A 21,023-nucleotide genomic window follows, 5' to 3' on the forward strand; every position below is an offset into this window, starting at 1 on the left:
GGAGTTTGGAAAGTTCTAGAGAGCTATGGAGTCGTGGAGAGAGAAAACAAAAATGAATTAAATGAACTTGGGATATTATTTTATAAATGAAAAAGCTGTCCCGACATCATTATACGGACACTTACACGGTCCGTATAAGTGACCGTAAAACTGATCCAGTGGCCATCCTTTTCTATGTCGATTTCACGGCACATTATACGGTTCGTATAAATTTATACGGTCCATATAAGTGACCGTGAAATCACCCCCCTCGACAACTTCATTCTGTGACACTCCTACGGTCCATTATACGGACCGTATAATCGACCGTATAACTTATCCTTTCACTGATCTTTTTCTTGTCACTTCATTTGATCTCCAATCCTTGGGAACCTTCTTAGCACTTGTTTATCATTTCATTAACATTCTAAGGGACGTTACAACTCTTCTCCAAAGCTCCTTTTAATTATCATTAACTCGTTACTCGTAATTTCTTTCCGATACACATCGTATGCCTTGCCTTCTCTCGGCAAACTTTCTTCTCTTATCTCAAATGCCTTTGAAATCTTAAAATATCTTATACTCGTGCTCTTCGCTAGCCTATTCACTGTACGTTAACGGGGAATTTTCCAAGGTGTAACATTCTTCCCCCCTTTTGGAACATTCGTCCTCGAATGTTAAACACTCGGGTATTCTATAAAAATTTCGCCAGAGCTTCCCCTGTAATATGGCACTACCATCCTGTCACAATAACCCATAATAATATTGCCTCACAAGCCACAACACCATAGAACTATAAATTGGCCACACACGACCAAAAGCATGAAAAGTAAGCATACATACCTCAAACTCTTAGTGTTTCACCATGAATCTCTTCTGGGGGTTGGAACAAGTGCGGGTATGTGGATTTCATTTTCTCTTCCGTTTCCCAAGTCATTTCTTCTCGGTTGTTGTTTCGCCACAAAACTTTGACTGAAGCTACTTCCTTATTTCGAAGTCTTCGTACTTGCCTGTCTAAGATGGCAACGGGCACTTCTTCATATGCTAGCTTTTTTGTCACTTGAACATCATCTATTGAGACAATCCTCGTAGGATCTCCAATACACTTACGGAGTATTGAGACATGAAAAACTGGGTGAACTAATTCAAGCTCTGAGGGAAAATCCAATTCATAGGCTACATGACCCACCTTACGGATAATTTTATAAGCTTCAATGTATCGAGGACTTAACTTTCCTTTCTTGCCAAATCTCATCACCCCTTTCATTGGCGACACTTTTAAGAATACCCAATCACCAACCTGGAATTCCAAGTCTCGTCGACGGTTGTCCGCATAAGATTTTTAGCGACTTCGGGCTGTCAACAATCGATCTCGGATCACCTTAACTTTTTCTACCGCTTGTTGTATCAATTCAGGGCCTATTAACTGTACTCCTCCTATTTCAAACCATCCAATTGGGGATCTACACTTCCTTCCATATAAAGCTTCATACTGAGCCATTTGGATACTGGAATGGTAGCTGTTGTTATATGAAAACTCAATCAAAGGTAAATGATCATCCCAGCTACCACCGAAATCTAGTACACATGCCCGTAGCATATCTTCGAGGTTCTGAATAGTACGTTCGGCTTGTCCATCAGTTTGCGGATGGAATGCCATGCTGAGCTTTACTTGGGTACCTAAACCTTCTTCGAAAGATTTCCAAAACTTGGCTGTAAATTGTGCCCCTCTATCTGTGATGATGGATAGCGGAATACCATGGAGTCGCACAATTTCTTTGAGATACAACCTTGCATAGTCTTTCGCTGGGTATGTGGTTCTGATTGGAAGAAAATGAACTGCCTTTGTTAGTTTGTCCACAATCACCCATATGGAATCATACTTACCTCGAGAACGAGGTAAACCCACAATAAAATCCATGTTGATCACTTCCCATTTCCAAGTAGGGATTTCTATTGCTTGCAATAACCCTCATGGCTTTTGATGTTCGATCTTCACTTGCTGGCAATTTGGACACTGAGCTATAAATTCCGCTATGTCTCTCTTCATGCCACCCCACCAATATATCAATTTAAGATCATGATACATCTTTGTTGCACCTGGGTGAATAGAGTACCGAGAATAATGGGCTTCTTCTAGAATTCGACGGCGCAATTCTGCGACATCTGGCACACATAGCCTGCCTCGGTATCTAAGAATTCCATCCATGGAAGTTTCAAATGGGGACTTCTCTCTTTCATGAACTTCGTCTCTATAATGGCCCAATTGAGGATCTTCATACTGACGCTCTTTTACTTCCACATTCAGGGACGAAACTGTGGGATCATTAATGCTAATCCTTGTACTACCCGAATCAATCACACGTACTCCAAGATTAGCTAATTGGTGGAGCTCATGAATCACCTCTTTCTTTTCCGGAGGAACTTCACATAAACTTCCCATTGATCGCCGGCTAAGCGCATCAGCTACTACACTTCCTTTTTCTGGGTGGTATAAAATATTCACATCATAATCTTTCAATAATTCTAACCACCGCCTCTGCCGCAGATTCAACTCTTTTTGTTTAAAAATGTACTGAAGACTCTTCTGATCTGTATAGATATCAACATGCACACCGTACAAGTAATGTCTCCACATCTTTAATGCATGAATAACTGTAGCTAATTCGAGATCATGAGTTGGGTAATTCTTCTCATGTTTCCGCAGCTGTCTCGAAGCATAAGCAATGACTCTACCGTGCTGCATTAACACACATCCTAACCTAACGCCGGAGGCATCACAGTACACCACATAACCATCTGACCCTTCGGGAAGTGTTAAGACTTGCATATAATTCTTGAGCTCGAAAAATTGAGCGATACGTAAATGATCTGCATGCTCTGATTCTGTGCGAGAGTATACCAGAATATCATCAATGAATACTATCACGAATAAATCCAAGAAGGGCCTGAATACATTATTCATCAAATCCATGAACACTGCCGGAGCTTTAGTCAACCCAAACGACATCACCCGGAATTCATAATGGCCATATCTCGTTCTGAAAGCTGTTTTGGGAATATCTTCTTCTCTAACTCTCACTTGATGATAACCCGACCTCAAGTCTATTTTAGAAAAGCACTTGGCACCCTGTAGTTGATCAAACAAATCATCAATCCTTGGGAGAGGATACTTGTTCTTTATCGTCACCTTGTTCAATTGTCTAATATCAATGCACATTCGTAGGGAACCGTCTTTCTTTCTCACGAACAAGACTGGTGCTCCCCACGGTGATGAACTGGTCTAATAAACCTCTTTTCAAGCAAATCTTTCAACTGTGCCTTTAGCTCTTTCAGTTCTGCTGGAGCCATTCGATACGGAGGGATAGAAATAGGCTTGGTGTCCGGCAACACATTAATAGCGAAGTCAATTTCTCTTTCTGGAGGAAGGTGATAACGTCCAAATCCACCCTATTAATTAGAATGGGCACGGTCGTATGCAAATATAATTTACCCAACTATGAGTCGGGGTCGAATCCCACAGAGAACAATATGTAGGCGATTAGGAAAAGTAGGAATTTTCACCAACTACGCTAAAGCCAAACGATAGATAATGTTTTGGTTTTGTTTGAGAGAATTATAACTAATGCAAAAATGTAAACTAACCTAGAAAGCAAGTAAAATGATCAATGGCCACAAGCATGGATACAAGGGAAACTACGCTCAAGTAACGATCCAATGTACTTCATGATTTACAAATAATGGTGAGTTTATATTACTTAGCCTCGGATAATGACTCTAAATTAGCTTCTTCCGAAGACTAACTAGACTACCTAATTGAATATCCCTAAAGCAATTAGGAGCATTAAGAACACCCGAATATGGCTACAAGTGGTGTCACCTATTCCTAGGTCGATTTCCATTAGATGAGGGTTAACGCCCCAAATTCTTGTTAATTAATCTTTCCCAATCCCGAGTTTGCCTCTTCCAAGTTTAAACCGAAATAAATGGGCAAGTCTTAGGGTTAGCTACTCCCTTAAGAATCATTCAAAATGAGATTAATTAAAGAAACAATAACTCACTTCATTAGGAATAAAATCATTCAACACATAAGCAAAACAAGAGATTCAATCCAAACTTTAATCAAGAATATTTCCATAAACGAGATTCAAGTATTGAAATGAAATACTACACACATAAATATTCAATACATAGCAAGAGTAGAAGAAATGGGTAAAGAATTTCTCATTAGTGTCTCCAAATCTTCTCTTCCAAGGTGTTGGTGATGAACCCTAGCCTCCAAGGACTTGTGTTGAGCCAAAGATAAATGTTTTCTGCCCTAAGCCTCTATTTTATTCCCCATTTTTCAGATTTGCAATTCTGCCCGTTTTTGCAGATCTGGCCTGTTTTTGCAAAACTGTCCAGTTTGGACAGTTTTGCAAAACTGTCCCATTTGGCCTCTTTTTGAGTTAATTTTCACTTGGTTTCTTCCGATCACTTCTAAATCACATAAAACCTGTAAAATAGATGTAAACGATATTAAATGCACTATTTTCTCAAGCAAAAATATAAGATTAAAGAAGAGATAAGTTGGTAAAATACCAACTTATCAAACCCCCAAACTTAAACTATTGCTTGTCCTCAAGCAATTCAAAACATAAAATCTCTTTCTAAGAAATTTACTCAATAGTGCACCAACATCATACCAAGTTAAGAAGTCTACTTTAAGCACAAAAACATGACTTTGATTGGTACCAACAATTAATTCAAAACATATGAATCACCAACTTCTTCTTAAAAACTTCATTTTCTTTTCAAGTGCTCAAACACCAAGTTAATCAAAGTAGCAATCAAGTCATGACAATAAAGCTTCAAAATTTGCCTCCTTATCACAAAACAACTTTCTTTTGTTCATTCCTCTCAATTGGAAAATGGAACAAGTTCACAACTTAAATTCTCATGTGCCCTCACACTCAAGAGAGAATCCCACACTTAGAAAATGTAATTCAAAACACAAATGGGATATTTAAATAGAAAGAATTAACTCTCTTCTCTCACAAAGATGTTCAATTGCACAAGTAGTACCATAAGCTTGCCCTTCATGTATTTCTCCACTAATATAGACACACTTGGTTCAAAATCAATTAGGACTTAAAGGGTTGTAATGTAGGCTTTTGGTTAAGGTAGGAACATAATTTGGAAATAGTGACTCAAAAACCTCCCTAAGCACTACAATTTTCAACAATCAAAGCATACTTCCTTTGAAATTTTTTTCACCCCTTTCTTCATTTTTCCTTTCACCACTTAGTGTTCCCATTATTCACACACTAGTTGTTTTTTTTTTTCATTGCACCGTAACACCGTCGACGGACCGTCGATCGTGTTACGGGCCGTATCTCCAACCGTAACTCAAGTTATTCATTTATAGCACAGGAACCGTAACTCATTCGACGGACCGTCACACGTGTTACGGTCCGTAACACCTCACCGTAACACCACCCAAATTTCCAGAAAGTTTTACATGGAAATCAATGGTGTTACGATGGGTGTTACGGTCCGTAACACACGTTACGGTCCGTAACACCTCACCGTAACGTCATCCAAATTTCCAGAGAGTTTACTTGGAAATTTAATGATGTTACGATGGGTGTTACGGTCCGTAACACACGTTACGGTCCGTAACACTGAACGACGGAACCATTTAACAGTTCAATTTTTTTTTTTCGCCTTTAAAGTAACTCCCACATAACAACTTTTTCCAACCATCACCCCCAAACTTAGGCTTTTCGCCTATGTTTGCACTTTCAACGCACTTAAGGAGGTAGGGTACCAAAAGATGGATCAATGAAGAACAAAAGGTTAAAGCTTGTAACATGGTTGCCAAAGAAAAGGTTAAAGGCTCAAAAGGGGTTGACTAGGGAAAATATGCAAAGGTAGGATATTTAAGGCACAAAAGCGGTTCAAGGAAGGCCTAACATCATTTTTCAAACCAAGTGTAGTCTAGGATTTCGCCTTGAAACTCATTCCGGGCAAGTTCTAGACCACAAATAATGCAAAAGAACTCACAAATAAACCTCATCACACATGGCACATGAAAACTCAAGTAGAATATGTATCCAAGAACCAATTGAAACAAATGAACTCAAAAAGTCACTCATAGCCTAAAGAGACTAATTAGTGAAAGTAAGAGCCAAAAATTAAATCTAAAAGTCACAACAAGAAACCTTACTTCAATCATTTTTCTTTTTCAACAATCAAGAGTTCATATGTTAAGGTTTAAATAAGTTGGTACCAAGCAAGCCAAAAATTAGTCAAGGGGTAAAAAATCACATCCCAACACCATTTTTACTCCTAAACTACCTAACTAAGAACAGAAATAAAATAACAAAAGTGACTAATTCACAACATGCAAAACGAACGAAATTTTCAAGCATTTGAGCAAGTTCCATTTGTAACGTTTATCCACAGCCACACCAACAGTCACAAAATAAGCCCGATAAGGGCACACAATCAAGCATAACCAAAATATAGCGTGCTACCACATGCCACCCCCAACTAAAAACATTGCAGTGTCCTCACTGCACAAGCAAAAACTGGACAGTTTTGCAGAAGCAAAAACTGGATAGTTTTTCAGAACTGGACAGTTTTGTAGAAACTGGACAGTTTTGCAAAAACTGGACAGTTTTGCAAAAACTGAACAGTTTCTGCAATTTTCAGCAGCTACTGGTTTGGGCTGTCCGAAAATTCGACCTGCTCAAAACAACTCCAAAAATTCTAAAACTTTGCAGATTAGTCAAAAACCATAAACAAAACTATTCTAAAAAATCAAATTTCAAAAATAATTTAAAATTTTTAAAACGATGGGTTGCCTCCCACCAAGCGCTTAAGTTAACGTCGCGGCACGACGGTTACCTGTACCACTTTTCCTTCCATTTGGAAGATATGAATTTGCACCCCAACTTTGAATCAAGATTATGATGACGCTCATGGGGCGGTGGTAGAAAAACAAAGAGGCCAACTCTCGGATGTCGCATTTTGCACTTTTTGGCCTTTGAGTGAGGAATGCCCTTTTGTCTTCTTGGCATAGCAAACTTCAAAATAAAAACGCTTTCTTCTTCATATCCAAAATTCTCCATTGGCTTGTTTGGTTCAACTTCTATATCATCAACCAAGCACAATGTTGAAAAATGGTTCGAATGTGGTCCAACGCGCTCAAATTTCAAATTTGCATGAATTTTGACATCCTTACCCATAAATGAACTAGAGTCTTCAAAAACGATTTCATGAACTTTTTTATGCAACTCTAGTATCATTTCTTCAATCTCGGCATCATTCACTATTTTTGGATTTGTTGGTTGGTAATTTATCATTAGCTCTTGAAAATCAATAGTGACCACTTCTTCATTGGAAACCAACTTAAAACTACTATCCATGACCTTTTGATGTTGAGCGTCACATGCCTCAATCTTTGCATTCAATTCGGCCTCCAATTTTTTTATAGCAATTTCAAGTAACTCCACTTCTTGACTTTGCTCAACATGCATTTTTAGTAATTCTTCTATCATCCGTGAAAAGCCATCACGGTGATCCCCATAGAGTTCAAGTTGTTGAGCTTGATTCATTAGCCAATCTTGGCTCACAATATCCACTTTGTCAAGTTTTTCTTCATGGTGAGAATCGTCCAAAGCTTGTAAAAATCCTAACATGGTGAAATCCATGTTTTGGATAGTTTCATCATCTCCATTTTGAACTACTTCCCACCATTTGGCCACAATTTTCCCATATTTTTCATTTCTCTCCATAATGCCACTTAACATTTCCTCAATTTTCTTTTTTCGAGTATTGGAGATTTCTTCTTTATGACTTAGCTCATTTTCTTCAAGTTGAACCACTTCTTCAATTTCACAACTCTTGTTGTGGTCACAAGAATTTTCGGGCTCATCTTGTAAATTTGAAATCTCTTCTTCAACTACTTCATTTTGAGGAATAGGCACATCCATGGAAATTGAAAAATTTTCATCCTCAAGTGATTTGTTCATTTCTAAAATGGATTGCCCGACGAGTTCTCGCTCCTCCTCCCTTTCCCGGTCAAAGTATGCTTGGAGCAATTCCATGATACCTTCATATCCGGTACTTTGCCCTTCGTTTGCCATATCATTGTTCCTATCAAACTCAAAAGCACAACTAGTATTTTCATTAGAACAACTTGGGGGAGGGGAAGGAGAATAATTAGGACAATCACTCCAATGTCCATTTTGACCACCACATATATTACAAATATTCCCATCATAGGATTGAGACGGTGCACACATCTCTCTCCCGGGAGCATTTTCACAATCTTGCCAAAAGTGAGGTCCTCCACAATATGGACATGGGTCATCAAAGTATGAACAATTACCATCCAACCAATTTTCATTATATGATGTCATTTTTATTTTTTTAGCAAAAGCAAAAACTGGACAGTTTTGCAAAAGCAAAAACTGGACAGTTTCTGCAGAAGCAAAAACTGGACAGTTTCTGCAGAAACAAAAACTGGACAGTTTTTCAGAAACTGGACAGTTTTTGCAAAAAAAACTGGACAGTTTTTTTTTTTTTTTTTTTTTTTTTTTTTTTTTTTTTTTAGAAAGCAAAGAAAGTTTGGACCAAAGCAAGTTAGCTTAAATCCCAAACTAACCTAAATACGCCAAATTGTTCCCCGGCAACGGCGCCATTTTTGATAACGTCCAAATCCACCCTATTAATTAGAATGGGCACGGTCGTATGCAAATATAATTTACCCAACTATGAGTCGGGGTCGAATCCCACAGAGAACAATATGTAGGCGATTAGGAAAAGTAGGAATTTTCACCAACTACGCTAAAGCCAAACGATAGATAATGTTTTGGTTTTGTTTGAGAGAATTATAACTAATGCAAAAATGTAAACTAACCTAGAAAGCAAGTAAAATGATCAATGGCCACAAGCATGGATACAAGGGAAACTACGCTCAAGTAACGATCCAATGTACTTCATGATTTACAAATAATGGTGAGTTTATATTACTTAGCCTCGGATAATGACTCTAAATTAGCTTCTTCCGAAGACTAACTAGACTACCTAATTGAATATCCCTAAAGCAATTAGGAGCATTAAGAACACCCGAATATGGCTACAAGTGGTGTCGCCTATTCCTAGGTCGATTTCCATTAGATGAGGGTTAACGCCCCAAATTCTTGTTAATTAATCTTTCCCAATCCCGAGTTTGCCTCTTCCAAGTTTAAACCGAAATAAATGGGCAAGTCTTAGGGTTAGCTACTCCCTTAAGAATCATTCAAAATGAGATTAATTAAAGAAACAATAACTCACTTCATTAGGAATAAAATCATTCAACACATAAGCAAAACAAGAGATTCAATCCAAACTTTAATCAAGAATATTTCCATAAACGAGATTCAAGTATTGAAATGAAATACTACACACATAAATATTCAATACATAGCAAGAGTAGAAGAAATGGGTAAAGAATTTCTCATTGGTGTCTCCAAATCTTCTCTTCCAAGGTGTTGGTGATGAACCCTAGCCTCCAAGGACTTGTGTTGAGCCAAAGATAAATGTTTTCTGCCCTAAGCCTCTATTTTATTCCCCATTTTTCAGATTTGCAATTCTGCCCGTTTTTGCAGATCTGGCCCGTTTTTGCAAAACTGTCCAGTTTGGACAGTTTTGCAAAACTGTCCCATTTGGCCTCTTTTTGAGTTAATTTTCACTTGGTTTCTTCCGATCACTTCTAAATCACATAAAACCTGTAAAATAGATGTAAACGATATTAAATGCACTATTTTCTCAAGCAAACATAACAAAAATATAAGATTAAAGAAGAGATAAGTTGGTAAAATACCAACTTATCAGAAGGCCTGGAAGTTCATCTGGAAATACATCCGGAAATTCATTCACTACCGGAACAGATTGGAAAGTTGGCAACGTTGCTTCAGTGTTGTGTACTCGGACTAAGTGATAAATATAGCCCTTAGCTATCATCTTCCTTGCCTTAACGTAGGAAATAAACCTACCTTTTGGAGATGTTGTATTACCCTTCCACTCAAGCACGGGCTCTCCCGGAAATTGAAATCGAACCACTTTCATTCGGCAATCAACATTAGCATACCATGAGGCCAACCAATCCATACCCATAATCACATCGAAATCTAACATTTCCAGCTCAATTAAATCAGCTTTGGTCTGGCGATTGCATATCACAAGTACACAATTTCTATACACTTGTCTAGCTATCACGGGATCACCAACCGGAGTAGATACCTCAAAGGGTTTAATTGGCTCAGGTTTCACCGCAATACAACCAGCAACATACGGGGTAATATAAGACAATGTAGAACCCGGATTTATCAATGCATACACATCACGGGAAAATATAGATAATGTACCTGTAACCACATTTGGGGAAGACTCGAGATCCAGTCGTCCGGCTAAAGCATACACATGGGGCTGAGTGGCACCTGAAGTAGATGCTCCCCCTCTGCCTCTACCTTGACCTGCGGAAATCTGGGAAGTCTGCCCTACCGGGCGCACTGCAGAAGAACCAGTCGCTGATCCTATGGGCTGAACCCCACTCTACCATTCATCGACGGGCAATATCGCATCATGTGCCCAACCTGGCCACAGGCATAGCAAGCATCCGAACCTTGGCGACACTGTCCGGAATGTAATCTATCGCACTGACTGCATCGCGGTACTGGGGGTCTCCTCTAGCTATAATCTCCCCCAAACTGAGAATCTGCGGCCCTCGAACTCTGACCCTGTCCTGAACGAAAGGAGCGATCAAATCTCCTACCCGTAAATCGAGGAGGTGCACTAGTCATCAACTGTCCTGAGTGTCTGGAATGTGTCTGCCTTGATCCCCCTCTATAATCACTTCCTGCCCCCATAGATCTGGCTCTCTTGCTTTGTCTTCTATCAATATCACGATCACCCCTTTGCGGAGGTTGTTGTCCTTCTAAATTTTAGGCATGGGCTTGTATTCGGGAAATATCCATCCTTTCTTATAACGAAGCCGTCAAACAATCGTTGAACAAGTGTGGCCCCAAGCCACTCACAAAGAGATGCACTCTATCTCCCATGTCAGCCACCATAGTCGGAGCATACCTAGCTAAGGAATTAAATTGAAGGTTATATTCCCAGGCACTCATGTTTCCTTGTTTTAAATTTAAAAATCTATCCGCTCTAGCTCGGCGGACCTCGGGTGGCAAATAATGGGGGATGAAGGCATCCACAAATTCTTGCCAAACGGGAGGAGGCACATTTGCTTTTCTTGATGCTAGCCAATTATTGTACCACAATACCGCCACATCTCGGAGTCTATAAGATACCAACTCCATAGATTCAGTTTCGGAGGCATGAATAATCCTCAATGTTCTCAGCATCTCATCAATAAAACCTTGCGGGTCTTCCTCCGGCTTGACCCGAAAAACTCCGGAGGATTCAGACTCATAAAATCACGGGCTCTGGTACTAGCTGCCCGATCACTTGAACTCGCATTCTGCCGCTGTGCCTGAGCAGTGACTAACTGTGTCAATAGGTGGATAGCCTCGGTCAACAAGTGACCCGAAGCAACCAGTGGAGGAACTGGAGCTGAAGCTCCTCCTTGTTCTTCTACATTGGGCTGGGTAGAGGAAGTATTAGATAAGGCCTCATTATGTGATTCGCCCTCTTCTACATTTATCGGAGGTTCGCTTTCTTCATAGTCTTGCCCTTCTAGGCGGCCGTAGCTTTTCCCTTTGGCGGCATTTCTGAAATTATAGCACATTATTAGGGAGGAGAAAATCTTATAATACCGCTCTATCGCACGATCTCTTAAGATGAAAGATGGTCATTTTTCCTAAATGCCCTGCAGCCTCTTGTTTATTAGTGTGGCGCGCAACACACCATAAACAAGACTCTAATAGACACGGCTCGTAGACACTTCCTAGGACTGAACTGCTCTGATACCACTTTTGTCACGACCCGACTAGGGGCCGTGACGGGTACCCGGGGATAACCACCGAGCACCACTCGTTCTACTACTCATCATGCTCATTAAACGTTCTTTTTATCAAATTCATGCTCAAATCATAAGAAAAATCATTTTTCATTTGAGAACATCGATACTTTTATATACATAAGCCTTTCGGCTATCAAAATGACAATATACATACATTAGTAACATCGTGAGATCATATAACCCACACCTGCGTATCTACGAGCCTCTACTAGAGTACTAGACATATGGACGGAACAAGACCCCGTCGTGCCCAAAATACATTTGCATATATGTACACAAAAGAATGAATCAAGTATCACCTCCGGAACAATGGAGTGCTCTCAAGTCAGCTAACAGCTCCTATGAGTCTGGATCAAGCTCACCTCCCTGTCTACCTGTGGGCATGAACACATCGTCCAAAGAAAACGGACGTCAGTACGAACACTGTACTGAGTATGAGAGGCATAAGCAATAATGATACGTCAATGAAATAAAGGAAACATCAATAAGGAGCAATTGTATCCGACTGTCACTTATAAAAGAAATAGCACATGCTGACTTACTTCATAATCATCATCATATCATATATGCATAAATGTATAAGCTGCCCGTCCATATAGGTACGGCGTGATAATCATTAGCCTGCGTCCAGGCCTTCCGCGTCCGGGGTGTCATCTCATGCCGCCCACTAGTGGTGTCTGCCTATGCCATCTGGACATGGTGTATACGTATAGTTGCCCGCCTTAGCAGTGTCTGCCCGGCCATATAGGCGCGGTGTAATATCATCAACATGTACTCATCATAATGCATGCATAGAGACTCGAGATAGCTATACTTTATCGAGTTGACATAAGGTCGTGAACCCTCGATTCCATTATGAAGCATTTATAAGTAATCTGCCTCACCTTGAAGGAAATAGTATATAAGGTGAGTGTATACAATAATCAACATCATTAACTATATAGGAGCATCGTATCATGAACTCTAGAATCTTTATACTTAAGCTCATCATCATCACTATTAGACTCATAATGTATCTCTTATCTCATGTAGCTAGTCATGGACATGGACTCTTAGCTTTTCGGGATATAGAAGATTCATGGAAAAGAAAGAAGAATCATGCTATAGGATTCATGCCATAGAAAGAAAGGACTAGTCTCACATACCTTTTATGTTTAACTAATCTATTGCTCGCTTGTTCTCCTCTAATGCCCACGTTTCCACCTTCAAGAGAGGTCGCATTAACATTAGTTAATCGACTATAAGAACGTGTTACTATTTCTAAGGAAAATTGGGCAGCATTTCCTTTGTTTATACTACTTTCCCCATGTTCTATATCAACTCCCAAACGTTCACAATATCACAAGCAACAATCATCATTCCTCTACATTACCCATATTTCGCAATTTCCCTCCAATTTCTCCATAACCATGGTCATAGTTTATTGTCGCATTTTATCTCATATAATACTTATTCCATGTTCTAAATGGTACTCATAACATATTTACAATCACCACATATCGATAATCATGACTCAATTCAAACCTTTGCCCAACTATGTCACTATTCACACATTTATGACCCATTTCCTATATCTTCTACAATCCATGTGTTTCAAATTTTCAAGTACCTTAAATAACATGTAGATACCATAAAACTTACCTTAGATGGTGTAGGAATAATCTTTGGGTGGAAATACTTCACTTGAGCAAGACCCTAGTTTCACTTTCCATGGAATTTCTTGACTTAGATGAACTTTAATGTGTTTCCCACACTTAGTTTTGTTGATTTGATGAAGTTGATCATCAATTTCACTTGGATTATTGTATTTTAGGAGTTTGGAAAGTTCTAGAGAGCTATGGAGTCGTGGAGAGAGAAAACAAAAATGAATTAAATGAACTTGGGATATTATTTTATAAATGAAAAAGTTGTCCCGACATCATTATACGGACACTTACACGGTCCGTATAAGTGACCGTAAAACTGCTCCAGTGGCCATCCTTTTCTATGTCGATTTCACGGCACATTATACGGTCCATATAAATTTATACGGTCCATATAAGTGACCGTGAAATCACCCCCCTCGACAACTTCATTCCGTGACACTCCTACGGTCCATTATACGGACCGTATAATCGACCGTATAACTCATCCTTTCACTGATCTTTTTCTTGTCACTTCATTTGATCTCCAATCCTTAGGGAACCTTCTTAGCACTTGTTTATCATTTCATTAACATTCTAAGGGACGTTACAACTCTTCTCCAAAGCTCCTTTTAATTATCATTAACTCGTTACTCATAATTTCTTTCCGATACACATCATATGCCTTGCCGTCTCTCGGCAAACTTTCTTCTTTTATCTCAAATGCCTTTGAAATCTTAATTAGGGTCATCAAACGTCATTCCTTTCTTATTAAAATATCGTATGCTCGTGGTTTTCGCTAGCCTATTCACTGTACGTTAACGGGGAATTTTCCAAGGTGTAACATCTTTTGTCCCTTGAAGATATCTTAAGACTTTCTTGGCAGCTCTCTAGTGGTCAAGACCTAGGTTACTCTGATATCTTCCCAACATTCCAATAGCAAATGCAATGTCAGGTCTTGTACAAATATGAGCATACATCAAGCTTCCAACAACAGAAGCATATGTAATATCTTTCATTTGTTCCCTTTCAAGATCGTTCTTTGGGCACTGATTCAAATTGAACCTGTCTCCCTTCACAATGGGAGCTACACTTGGTGAACAATCTTTCATTCGAAATATCTCTAAAATTTTATTGATATAGGCTTCTTGAGATAGACCTAAGATACCTTGATGTGTATCTCGATGAATCTTAATGCCAATGACATAAGATGCATCACCTATGTCTTTCATATCAAAATTTTTAGAGAGAAATAGTTTCACTTACATGTAGTATTCCCTTATCATTGGATGCAAGCAAGATATCATCCACATATAAAACTAAGAAACAAATTTTACTCCCACTGACCTTCAGGTATATACATTGATCCATAATGTTCTCAATAAAGTCAAATGAAGAGATAACATCATGAAATTTTAAATACCATTGACGAGAGGCTTGTTTTAGTCCATATATGGATTTCTTTAGCTTGCATACCAAGTGCTCACCATTACTAGAGGAGAATCCTTCAGGTTATTTCATATAAACCTCTTCCTCTAAATCACCATTTTATTAAAATTGAAATTAATTCTAACTTTTTACAACTCATGGCTTGTGAAAAAGACTCATGATCAATTTCGACTCCAATGTTAGTTATTGCAGATACACAAGATAGTCACTAGGAATTGCTAATTTTCTTTCTCTAGCGGATATACTTAATGTCGTGTCAACATTTTCCGGAGGATCATGTTGTTCAACTTGTTGTTCAATAATTTCTGGAATTTCTTGAACAACTTGATCTATTGGAATATTTTCAGCAACTTGTGGAATCTCATTGATTGGATGCTTAACACTCGATTGTACTTGAGGGGTGTTATGAACCATAACTAATATTTCTCTTGAACTAGAAGATTGATCTCTTACAGAATTTGTATTCCGAAATTGATCACTCCCACTAATCAAGTCATCTCAAGAAATTTTGCATAAAATTTCTTGATTCCACAATCCTAGTGTTGTTATATGGATAATAGAATTTGTATCCTTTAGACCTTTCGACATATCCAATGAAATACCCACTAATGGTCCAGGATTCAGCTTCTTTTCTTGTGGTTTATAGATTCTAACTTCAGACGGGCAACCCTATACGCGTATATGTGTCATACTCAGTTTCCAACCTTTGAACAATTCAAAAGGTGTCTTTGGGACAACCTTGGTTGGAACTCGATTTATATATACACTGTCGTCATAAGACTTTCAATCCACAATGATTTAGGTAGCTTAGAAATACTTAGCATACTACGCTCCATGTCCAATAATGTTCGGTTTCTTCTTTCTGCTACGCCATTTTGATCTGGAGAACCAGACATAGTGTATTAGGCAACAATCCCATTTTCTTGAAGAAACTTCGCAAACGGACCTTGGGATTTTCCATCCTCAATGTATCTACCATAGTAGTCACCACCTCTATCAGTCCTCACAATCTTAATTTGCTTTCCACATTGTTTCTCTACTTCAGCCTTGAAAACTTTAAAGTGTTCTAATGCTTCGCTTTTATTATGAAGCATCTAGAGATACATAATATCGTGAATAGTCATCTATAATGGTGATAAAGTAATTCTGACCATATGCGTCCATATCTAGATAACATATATATGAATGTATGATTTCTTATATGGTTGAACTCCTCTTGGCACCTTTATTTGACTTGTTGGTCTGCTTGCCTTTTCTGCAATCCACACAAGCATCAAAATCAGTAAAATATAAAGTATTAAGTACTCCATCATCTACTAATCTCTTAATTCTATCTATGGAGATATTTCCTAATCTCCGATGCCACAAAATGGAGGAATCTTCATTCATAACACATTGTTTAGTACCAGCTTGGACATGCATAACATTAGGAGTGGAATCATTTTGTAGATTAAGAGAGAAAAGACCATCAAACAATGTACCATTTCCAACAAGTTTAGATTTATAAAATAGAATGGAATAATGATGTGCCGTGAATTTTGGCACATTTTATGCCTTTGTAACTAGAAATATTGCTTGATTTTAAGTGTTTTTATATTTTTTCTTATGTTATTTTTGTGTTTTATAGGGTTGATTAACTAAGGATCGGAAATGAGAAGTAATGCTGGAAAAACGGACAAATTTGAGCTAAGCGACGGTCCGTAACTCATGTTACGGACCGTAACGGTGTCCGTAACTCATGTTACGGTTCGTACCTTTGAACCGTAACAAGGCCTGAATTTCCAGAAAGTTTCATTGAAACCATCAGTGTTACGGTGAAGTGTTACGGTCCGTAACTCATGTTACGGTCTGTAACATGTCACCGTAACATGAGCTAAATTTCCAGAGAGTTTCAATAAAATCTTCAGTGTTACGGTTTAGTGTTACGGTCCGTAACTCATGTTACGGTCCGTAACATGTCACCGTAACATGAGCTAAATTTCCAGAGAGTTTCAATAAAATCTTCAGTGTTACGGTCCGTAACTCATGTTACGGTCCGTAACCCTTCACCGTAACATCATCCAAATTTCCAGAGAGTTGCCAAGTAATTGTCACCACTTACGCTTCAGAAGGACGGACCGTAACACAGGGTACGGTCCGTCGCATGGTGGCCGTAACGTCGAAGTGGTCAAATGACGAAATGAAGGACGGACCGTAACCTCAGTTACGGTCCGTAACAATGCGGCGTAAGGGCATTTTTGTCCAGAAACTTGGCGCGATTTTTGGCTCTATAAATACATAATGTAGGGTTTTAATTCATCATTCAGATTTTATTTTAGAGGCATAAACCCTAGATTTTTAATCTTGAAGTGATTGGAGCATTTAAGGCAACAACTTCACTCTCATTCCATCTTGTATTAGTATTGTAAGTGTATGATGTTAATCTTTAAGCTTTTTCTGTCAAGAAACATTATGAGTAGCTAATTTCAATTCTAAGGTTGTGAATCCCATGATGGGTATTATGTGAATGGGTTTCTATTATTGATATATGCATAATGGTTGTTGTTATTTATTCTATCTTTGTGTTGTAACGTTGGGTAATGATTGCAAGCATTAGCCGAAGCCATTATATTGACTTTTCTTGGGAAAGAGAGTCAATATTGGTAAGATTGAATAACAATGACTCGAGGCGTTAACCCTCGTTTAATAGACTAACTTAGGAATAAGAATAAGTCTAAATTGGCATTATTGGTCGCTCTTCGATTGTAACTCTTTTATATTCGGAAGAATCATAAAGAGGAAATACTGCTTAACTGTTGGGAAACATTAAGAAGTCTTTAAGAGATCAAGTGCATATTCTTAGAACAACCATTAGAAGTATATCACATTGAAATTCGAAGCATAATATCTAATCAAATTGGGAAACACAACCTTAGTCTCTCTCTCATATTAATTACATTCTAAGTCAAAGTATTCAATTACATTATTCAACAATCAATTCAAACTATCCGGAATAGGATTAAAGCCTTTAAAGATTGGTATCGCATACGATTAGTACTCTTTTCTCTCCATATTCCCTGTGGGATTCGACCCCAACCTTGTTGGGTTACTATATTTGACAACGTCCGCTTTACGCCATTAATAGGTGTAATTTGAGCGTATCAAATTTTGGCGCCGCTGCCGGGGAATACGGTTCAGAAATTACTAATTGTTGTGTACTATTCTTTAAAACTTTTTCTATTCCATCACACCTCGTTTGCTGTTTTAGTGAACCAGGTGAACATGGCTGGAAGACCCCATCGCAATCAAGGGAACCAAGGGGGGATCCAAGTGAACCATCCTGCACCAGAAGAAGAGGAGGATGAGAATGTATTTGCAGAATTCATCGACGAAGCTGATTATGCTTCTGCTGTAGTTCCCCCGAGAACAGGAAATGCTAATTTCAAAATTGATAGTTCTATCTATCAGCTATTGAAACTTGAAGGCTATTTCCGAAATTCTTCGGAAGACTGTCCCCTTCGACACCTAAAGAATTTCGTGCATGTATGTTCCCAACAATCTCAAGGTGCTGTTCCTGCTGATGCACTGCGACTGCGGGTTTTCAAATATTCATTAGCTGGCCAAGCTAGGGAATGGTATGAAAAGCTCCCGAGCAATACTATTCATACCTGGAATGAGCTGGCCAATATCTTTCTAAAAAAATGGTTCCCACCCAGCAAAAAGGCTGAGCTTCGGGATAAGATTTTTGGGTTTAAACAACTTCCAGGGGAACAACTATATGCTGCATGGGAGAGGTTCAAATATTATCTAGCTCAATCTCCGAATCATGGATTTCCAGATGCAATTCTCACAGAGAAGTTCTACAAGGGGCTAGATACAATGAATCAAATAGCTGTCAACACTGCAGCTGGGGGATGCTTTATGGACAAAACCTTTGTCAACATCACCCGGTTGCTCGACAAGCTTACTACCCATAATCAAGCCTGGCATTCGACTGATAGCGAATTCCTATCATATGGTAGTCCCTCTGTGGCCGCGGTGGCCAAAGAAAATCATGAGCGAGATCATGCGTTCGCTCAACTGCAAACCACCGTGGATTTATTATCCAAAAGGCTTATGGAGAAAGAGGCCAAATGTGTAAACGTTATCGATGAGATGCCACCTCATGCTCCCGGAATGTATCAAGTTTCTGACGAAACTTATCTTGAGGGGCAGCCACAATATGAGGATGCGAATTATGTCAATAACTCGCAAGGGGGTTATCAACGGCAAAACTACCAAGGTTCCGGTAATCACCCATGGCAAAGGCCTCAACAAAATTACCAAGGACAGAATTATGGAAGAACTGATCAGGGTAATCCCAATCAAGGGAATTACAATAACAATAATTATGGCAACAAGAGCTCTAACCCCTACATTCCACCTAGGGGGCAAGCATCCAATTCCCAGCCATGGAAAGATAATTCAGCTACTAACTCTGCTGGTAACACGTCTAATGATTCTGCAGAACTGAAGAGTATGATGCAGAAAATGCTGATGAATCAAGACAGAACAGAGAGCACAATCAAGGGAATGTCCCAGGTCCAACTATCGCATTCAACTTCCATTCAGAAGCTTGAAGCGCAATTCAGAGACCTTTCCCGAGAAGTGCATACTCCTCAACGGGGACAATTACCGAGTGATACAGTTCCTAATCCAAAAGGTAGTGGAGTGAACTCTGTGGAGAATGAACTTGCCATTAGCACCAGAAGTGGAAAAATACTTCAGGGTGACAATAAAAAGCCAATTGATCAGGAACCAATTGTTGAAAAAGAAGCGCAGCCTAGTGTATTGGATGATATTGTCGAGGAAGAAGCAGGGGAGGAAGTCCCCATTGTAGTTGAAGAAGAGCTGAATCTTAATAAACCAAAGGAACCGGTGGAAAACCAGGAAAAGGGGAAGGGAAAACTTTCCGGTGCTCTTCGCCCTTTGAGCCAATTGTTTAAATCTTCACCGCCTTTTCCTCAAAGGTTGGTGAGAAAAACAGAAGATGAGAAGTGCTTGAGATTTTATGATCAACTCAAGCAGTTGACGATGAACATTCCTTTCATGGATGCTGTTAAAGAAATGCCTGGCTTTGCTAAGTATTTGAAGGATCTTTTAACAAAGAAGAAAAAGCCATTGAAACACGACACTGTGGGTATCACTCACCGCGTTAGTGCCATTCTTTCCAAAACCACTGTGCAAAAGAGGGAAGATCCTGGAGCATTCACAATTCCATGCACCATAGGGCAGCAAAATTTTGCCAGGGCTTTGTGTGATAACGGGGCTAGCATAAATCTTATGCCCCTGGAAATTTTTAAGAGATCGGGGCTAGCTATGCCAAGGCCAACTACCATGAGGTTGCAGATGGCTGACAGATCGATAAAAAGGCCAGTTGGAGTAGTTGATGATGTGCTGGTTCGAATCGGGGAATTTCTACTGCCGGCAGATTTCGTGATTCTTGATTGTGCTATTGATCAAGAAATTCCTATTATTCTGGGAAGACCTTTCCTTGCCACAAGGAGGGCTCTTATGGACTCCGAAAAGCACGAAATAAAGTTGCAGGTGAACGATGAGGAGGTGACTTTTCACGCTAGCAAAGGCATGAAGTTACCTAGTCCTTATCAAAGCATTTCAGTCATAAACTCTGTTGACAAGGTGGATGAAGCAGTGGAATTTAAAATGGAGGAAGAATGCTTGAGTGAAGCATTGTTGGCCATCTTGGTGAATTTTGATGCCGACCAAATGAAGGGATATAATGAGACAGTGAATTCACTCACAGGTCTGGGGTCTTACTCTTATGAGCCCAAGAAATTGTCTCTTGATCTAGAGAAACGAACAACTCCTCCAGCAAAACCATCAATTATTGAGCCACCGAAACTGGAACTCAAGAAACTGCCATCACATCTTAAATATGTATTTCTTGGAGAAAATGCTACTCTTCCAGTTATTGTGTCATCGCT

General features: G+C 39.2%; 1 non-coding gene across 1 annotated transcript; it reads right to left on the reverse strand.

Moving 5' to 3' along the window:
* Nucleotides 1-18,765: 18,765 nt before the first annotated feature.
* Nucleotides 18,766-18,872, reverse strand: LOC132634421 (small nucleolar RNA R71). The gene has a single exon (XR_009580147.1). It is a non-coding gene; the product is annotated as a small nucleolar RNA R71 (small nucleolar RNA).
* Nucleotides 18,873-21,023: the final 2,151 nt, after the last annotated feature.

This window comes from Lycium barbarum, chromosome 3 (assembly GCF_019175385.1).
Source record: "Lycium barbarum isolate Lr01 chromosome 3, ASM1917538v2, whole genome shotgun sequence".
Lineage (NCBI taxonomy): Eukaryota > Viridiplantae > Streptophyta > Magnoliopsida > Solanales > Solanaceae > Lycium > Lycium barbarum.